Raw genomic sequence first — 7,813 nt, 5'->3', positions numbered from 1 at the left:
TTTGAAGTTGCCAAATCGATAAAATCATGAAAGGCTATACTTGATTTGTTTATTATTATTATTATTATTATTATTATTATTATTATTATACCGTTGTGTGTATAAAACTGTATACATAAATTACTCTAATATGAATGATTTATGAGCACACACTTTAATTACTATTCTCCTTTGAATGTAAGCAACACCAACAAACAACCCCTCATTACTTGGTCGATTGCTGCTACGAGAGTCAAGAAGATCCTACCCAACCAAAACAATGAGAAGTAGAGGGTAACTGAAATAAAGTAGATCAGTGATAAATTAAAGTCAAATTGTGAAGTAAAAGGTGATCGATGATGGATGTAGCTTTCAACATTTGCAAAGATTGAACATGATCATATGATGGTGATTGTGGTAATGAATGTAGCACCCAACATTTAGATAGAACATGATAATAGTGATGAATTACAATAAATAAAGTAAAAAATATATTTCAAATAATGGTATGCACTTTCGTCATAATTTAGAGGCATTTTGTCATTCATATTGATATAATCTTGATTTAAATTGTTTTTTTAAGGTATCGATTCATTAATATAGTTTTCATGACTTTCTACGTTTTTTTATTTTTTTTATTTTTTTATTTTTTTTTTATTTTAACTAGAAAGGTTACCCCCGCTACGCGGGGGCCAGAAGCTTTCAAATTTGTTTCCGAATTGATAAATATGACAGACATAGAAAGTGCAAGGATGAAAAGTCCGGGCTTTGCTCCGGACAAAAAATGTAAAAGTTTTGACTGCAAGGACCAGAAGTGTGAAAATGGCTAAAGAATTAAAGGGGTAGAAATTAGTAACTTTTTAGAAAAGGGATCAAAGTTGTCAAACCGTTAAAGTTTTGTAGCCAAACTTTAAATATTAAAAGGTTCCAAAAAAGTGTAAAAATATTGATTGCAAGGACCAAAAGTGTGAAAATGGGTAAAGAATAATGACAAAAGTTGCCAAAAAACATCCAAATTTAATATTCCTAACTTCCAACAATAATACAGGGACCAATTCTGCCAAAAAATGGAAGTTGAGTGGAACACAAACAAAAGGACATGAATAAATTAATTAAAGAAGTACAGGGACCGGATATATAAATCAAGGGACCAAACTTAACAAAGTATTCCAAATTTACTATTCATTTTTTCCACAACTTTAATATATATATAATAATATGACCACGATAATAAATAAATAATTAAATGTTTAGTAAGTCAAGCAAGTCAACATTTATGTCATTACAGCTTTTTGATTGGGTGTACCTTGACTTCAACACCATATCGGTGGAATAATGCAACTTTTGCAGAAATATAATTTATGGTTTCTTTAAATTCACACATGTTATGATATTGACAAGATGGTCCCTAGAAAATGTACCGTTAAAATCGACACCGTACATTTATTATAATTATAGTTTATGGATACTATGATTTATGATACGTTATTCTAATAATGATTTTTTAACAACAATCACTTAAAATATATGTATTAAAAATACTCGTTTTAGCATGTGATATGATTTTTTTTAGAACGAAATCATTTATATTTGTTTGAAAATTTATGTTACGGTTATGGTTGTCACGAAGGCAAAGTAAAATGCTTTCAACAAATAAATGTTTTTGTCCCTGAAAATAACTTGTTTTAAAAAGCGATTGTGTAACCTGATGAATAACATGTAGTCTAATAAATTCATCCCAACAAGAAAAACGGTGACAGGTATGGCCGCCCAGCCTTTACTTTTAATGCACACGTCATCCACTGTAATTCTTTACTTGTTAGGTTATTTATGGCGACAAATCTTTTAAGACAACAAAAAATGGTAGCATCCTTAAAACTGTGTCACATATTATTTTTTCAAGACACATGGGATAGAAAGAGTGGTAACATCCATGTTGTAAAAGGCAGGAGTTGTAGCATCTAAAAATGTTATGTTATTTTTATTTAAAAAAAAACTTGCTAATGACAACCTTTTTTTCTTCTCTTTTATCTTTCTTTTTCTTCTCGCTGCCTAGCTAGCAATCCTCCCTTAGTGAGGCTACTCGCGACTTTGATGGGAGTGAGGGAAGCGTGTTTGGCGAGCTGGAGGCGAGCCCCTAGCGAGGGTCACTCCCTCCAGCCTAAATATGACACAACTTTTATAATTATTTATACATCAATACAATACCACTCATATTTCAAAAATAGTTTTATTGTAACATCAATAATTACTTTATATATATATATATATATATATATATATTAAATATTAAATATTAAAAATTAATATTCACTTAATAATAAATAAACATAAATTTAATTATTTATAATTAAAATAATGCTTTTAAATACAAATTAACAAAATAATAATAAATGTTACATTTATTTTGCTTTATTAAATATTTAAATATTAAGATGTTACAAAAACATGAATCATAAAACGAATATTACACTATTAATCCTCATGTTCTTCATCTCCAAATCAGTTTCAAATCTTTTCAATTAATCCGCTTGTAGTTGATGATTTATGGATATGTTACGAATTTTTGCATGACTTCGAAGATACATGTCATATGAGGGAAGACGACTTCGGGAAATTTCAAGTTTAGATATATTAAAATTAACATCATTATTTGTATAATCAAATTGACGAATATATGAATAACTACAAAGAAAGTTGTATGAAATACAACTCGATATGTTATTAAAAGGAAAATGATGTTAGATTTATGTATTTTACTGGTTATGTTTAAATAATTGAGTTTCTTTAAATTTACTATGTTTATAATCATATATATTTTAAATAAACAATAGTTATTAATATTTGTTAATAAAATAATATTTAAAATTCAAAATTCAAGTTAAAATAGCGTATATAAGAACCAAAGTCAATGAAAAAAACAAAGATTATACTATATAAGTATATATGTTAATAAAATAAAAAGTTGATGAAATAAATACAATATTAAAATAGAAAGCATTGTTTAGCATCAAATATTATTTAAAAGTCTCTATTCTAATAAATAAATAGTTTTAATCTCCATTTGCCAAGTGTCACTCTAATACAACTTCTCATTAATATTATGACATGTTTCATGTAGATATATTAGGCAACTCATTTCAAAATTTAAACTTACATTTTCTAATTAGATGTTAAATTTGAATTTATAATAACTTTAAAAGTTTAATATATCTCATAATTAATAATTTATTTAAAATGATTTATTTAAAATAATTGATTAATGATTATAAATTTTTATTATGAAAGTTTAATTAATTTTATAACCGTGGTTCCCACGGATTATAAACTAGTCTTTTAATATTTGAAAGGAGTTAGCTTATGTGGCTTGCAAAGTGAGACAAGTGGCATTGGCAAAATGATTTGAAAGACCCCATTTGAGTGGTCTTAATTGTTATTCCACATAAACAAACTAACAAAAGTCTTAGTTTAAAATCCGAATTTGATCGGATAAGATAAATTTAGAGCGAATAGTATTAGATTCTTTGTTGGATTATTGTAACGTCACATTTTTACCACAAATTTTTTTATTTTTATGTGAGGTAAAAATTTATATTTATAGAATCCAAGTTAAGAAAACTATTTGTTCCAAAGTACATTTTTTTAAAAATCAGAGTAATATAATAAATGCGGAATCTCCATTGCTGCTGATGAATGTGTACAGTCACGCCTTTGCTTTCTCATGATTATCACTGGTACCTGTAAAACATTTAATCCGCAACTGTAATCAAAAGCTTAGTAAGTTCCCCCAAAATATCACACACCACAATACACACACATTACATGCACACCGAGCCCATAATCACAAAGATTGAGTTGCCCCCGGGCCCACAACCATAAAGATTGGATTGCCCCCGGGTATGTTGGCATGTCGCCTCCACCCAACCGTTCACCTAAGCCTCCAGTCCACGACTGGTTCCTCTCCAGTGCCTACGACTTACAACCGTGCCGCACCTGATATCTTGGCCTACAACACAAAGCAGGACCGCCTCAACCTAACTCACCACAATATGTCGACATATAAATCAAACAAGTAATCAAGTAAACACATAAGCACATGTAACTATCTACATGAATCTACCTGTTTAACAGCTCACTACCGCATACTAGGTCTCTCCCAACACACTATGCCATTACCGACAAATCTCCATGGAATGCATAGTTATATGTGATGGAAAACCTAGATTACAAAATAATGCTCTAAGCGGAAAAACATTCAACAATCAAATGATTAGGGCACGTGCAACCTAAAGGGATGTATGTCTTTCACATAAAGGCAACATATTATGAACTATCAAACTACAAAAAAAACCCTAATGAAATTAGAATTCATAAAGGAAGATTACATACCTCTTGATTGGTTGTAGTAAACAAATCTAGAATCCTTCTTCAATGCTTATTGGAAGCGAGCGCCAGAAATCTCGTGCCTCTGATGATTCACACCCAACCCTAGCAACTGAAGACTTGAAGAGAGATGAGAGAGGAAGTCAAAATTTCGGCCTTGGCTCTTAAGAATAGAGTAGACAAAATAATGAGGCTATGGAGGAGTTTATATAGCTGAAGGAAACTTGAGACTAAAGCTAGGGTTTTTGGGATAAGGCCTAGATTAATTAATATAATAATCTAGATGCCTTATCTCCTTATCCTAAGCCCCATGAAAGAAAATTCTAGGCTATTCCTTGCCAATTTTCTTCCACACCATCCCATGGGGTTTTAGAGTTTTCCTGCTTCAACTTTCAGCAAATAACCAAACAGTCCTTGCACTTTCAATTAATCCAATTAATCCCAAAATTGATTCTAATTAATTTATGATTAATTATTAATTAAATATTACAATTTCTAATTAATATATTATTTTCATAACATATTAATAAATTCATTTATTTTGATTTCTAATTAATTTATTAATCACATAATAAATTAATAAATCCGTATTTCTCTCTAAAAGTCAACCTTTTTAATTACTAGGTTTGAGGGCAACCCAAAAGGATTTTGCTAATAATTCAAGATTATACTAATTTAGTTATTGGCTAAGACACCTAATCCAACAATCTCCCACTTAGATAAGTCTAAAACTAAATTACTAGTATAACTTCTAAATTAAACAACAAAGAGTGCTTCCATAGCTACTTCCGAACTCTGAACTAGACATACATTGGTCTTACAATAACTGATCAAATATTCATCCGTTCTTCTAGATATCGTACGGACATGAGACATGGATTATAATCAATCTAATTGTCCAAAGTTTTGTTTCCCAATTTCTGATTTGTGATGACGACATAAGACTTCAAATGAACACATCAATTGAGTCATGGCTGGGCCTATCACTATAAGTCAACACCAAATCATCGAGGGACCCAAAGATATCGCTTTTCTAGTTAGGAAAAAAGGAATGAATAAACTTTGACTTATATGCTTGTATCCTTTACTCACCAAATCATACATGACACTGCGTTTTATAACATCATGTTACTGATGCGTTTTCGCAACACTAATGCACAACCGACTTGTAAATTACAACTCATATATCTCCATTTTAAGAATATATGATATTATCATCTTAGAATTACTCGTGATATAATCCATGAAGTAGTTCTATGAGGGTGGGTTTATCCAAAACTTAAATCTCCATTTCTAAGTACTCATGAATGTTGTAGCAATATAATTGTTATGTCTAACCACCTTAGACAATCTACAATCCAATTCATGACAGTCTTAATTCACTACTTACTTCCCAAAGTATGAGTGACTGTGGAATTTGAATAATTAAATTATTCTGGAAGTAAAACATGCAAAATGAAACACAAGAATAAATAATTGATAAGGCACTAAATAAACTAATAAATAATCTCTATCATTTAATCACCAAAATCAATTACATTTACTTTGTTACAAGTTTCAGACTAATCATATAACTACTAAAACTAATATCATTTCTTAATCCAATGCTCTTAGCATGCTGATTATGCTTCACCCTACTCGGAGACTTCGTCAAAGGATCTGCAAGATTCTCTTCAGATGTCTTCTACAATGCCTCTAGGATACGTCACTGAACGGTTAGCCATGTGAATTGTCATTATTGTAGTCTTCAAATCCGGAATATTTAGCTTTTGATAGAACGAGTAAGGCATTAGATTTATGCTAGCTCCAGAATCAGCTAAAGCATAAGTCTTCAAATTATTGCCAAACTCACATGGAAGAGTGAGGCGTCCAGGATCTCCCATCTTCTTTGGTAACTCTCCCATAATGACCTTAGAACTTTGCTCACTAAGAATTACCTTGGAATTCTTCTCTAGCTACTGGCGAGTGTCAAGTAGATCTTGCGAGAATTTGGCATATTCAGGAACCTTAGATAATGAATCAATGAAAGGAGTATTAATTGAAATACGCTTCACTTGTTCCATAAACTTCAAATGCTCCTGCTCCAGTGGATAGATATGAGCTCGTGATGGAAACGGAAGTGGTGGACGATAATCTTGCTCATTATCAAAAATTTTCTGTTTAGACCCTGCCCACGTCGTGGGCTTTGAATTCCCACGTCATGGGTTCAGTGTTTCAGCAACAATTTTTTCTTCTAACCGTGACTTCTTCGATCTTGGTCCGGTCTGAGATGGATCGACTTCTAGTGCTTCAAGGAACTCAGAGATGGTGTCCTCTTCAGTTTCTATTACCATTACATGTGATTGAGGCTTTTTCTCGGGGATTTTTGGAGATAAATTTTCTTGTACAAAAGTAGTTAGTTGACCTAGTTGGACTTCAATATTTTGGATCGATGCTTGATGATTTCTTAGCAAGGCTTGTTGTTCCTTCATAATATTTTGATGTTCCCTTATCACTGCATCTGTCTCATCGTGTCTTTGCTCAGAAGCCTCCATAAATCTATGTAGTATAGACTCAAGATCAACTTTCTTTCCTGGAGGTGGTTGTTCTTTTTGGTATAAGCCTCGGTCAGTCTGCCTATATTTTTCTTCTTTCAGCTTCTTATATTTGTCATATGGTAACCACTCCTTCTTTGGTTTTCTCCAACTTTCATCATACTTATCCCCACTCGAATAGCAAACTTGTACCTTTTTATTTCCATTTTCATCCAAGTGGCAATCTTTTGTTAAGTGTGGACCATTGCACCTTTCACAACCAACTCAAATCGCATGAATTGATTGGTCCATCTTGGTCATTCTTTGGTCCATAGTATTTAGCATGGCTAGTACAACAACCATGTCTTCAGAATTTCCTCCCCCAATTCCTTTAACTCCATCATGTCTTGGATTGTGGTACTCACGAGAATGCTTTGCTTCAATTAACTCCTTTATTTCAGCTGAATTTTTCTTCGTAAGTGGTCCTTGAGAATGTAGGAGTTGCCTTGTCAGGACATTCACCCCGTCATAAAAGATAGACACTTCTTGTTGTATGTGAAGGTTATTTTGAGGGTAGTTTCTTAGTAACCCTTTATATCGCTCCAATGCCTCATAAAGTGACTCACCCGGTTGTTGCTCAAAGTTGGCTATTGCTTTCTTGAGTTTAGATATCTTTGATGGTGGGTAGAATTGTTCTAGGAATTTCTCACGCATTTGTGCCCAAGTAGTAATTGCACCGGGTGGTAGTGCCTTCAATAGGGATGCAAGCGGATCGGGTATTCCCCGCTGCCCGTGGGGACCCGACCCTAATGGATCGGGTATTCCCCGTGTTATCGGGTAACGGGTCGGGGATGGGTATTCGATTTTTTACCCGAAGCGGGGATGGGGCGGGGACGGATATACTATTATCCGACCCGTTAAAGACCCGATATATATAT

At 32.5% G+C, this 7,813-nt stretch overlaps 1 non-coding gene across 1 annotated transcript; it reads left to right on the top strand.

The window, feature by feature from the left end:
• Nucleotides 1–7,434: 7,434 nt before the first annotated feature.
• Nucleotides 7,435–7,541, top strand: LOC145161747 (small nucleolar RNA R71). Its single transcript, XR_013738623.1, has one exon. It is a non-coding gene; the product is annotated as a small nucleolar RNA R71 (small nucleolar RNA).
• Nucleotides 7,542–7,813: the final 272 nt, after the last annotated feature.

The sequence above is a fragment of the Lactuca virosa genome, chromosome 2 (assembly GCF_052849685.1).
Source record: "Lactuca virosa cultivar CGN04683 chromosome 2, Lactuca_virosa_CGN04683_v6, whole genome shotgun sequence".
Classification (NCBI taxonomy): Eukaryota; Viridiplantae; Streptophyta; class Magnoliopsida; order Asterales; family Asteraceae; genus Lactuca; species Lactuca virosa.
This window is presented reverse-complemented; position numbering and strand designations above follow the sequence as displayed.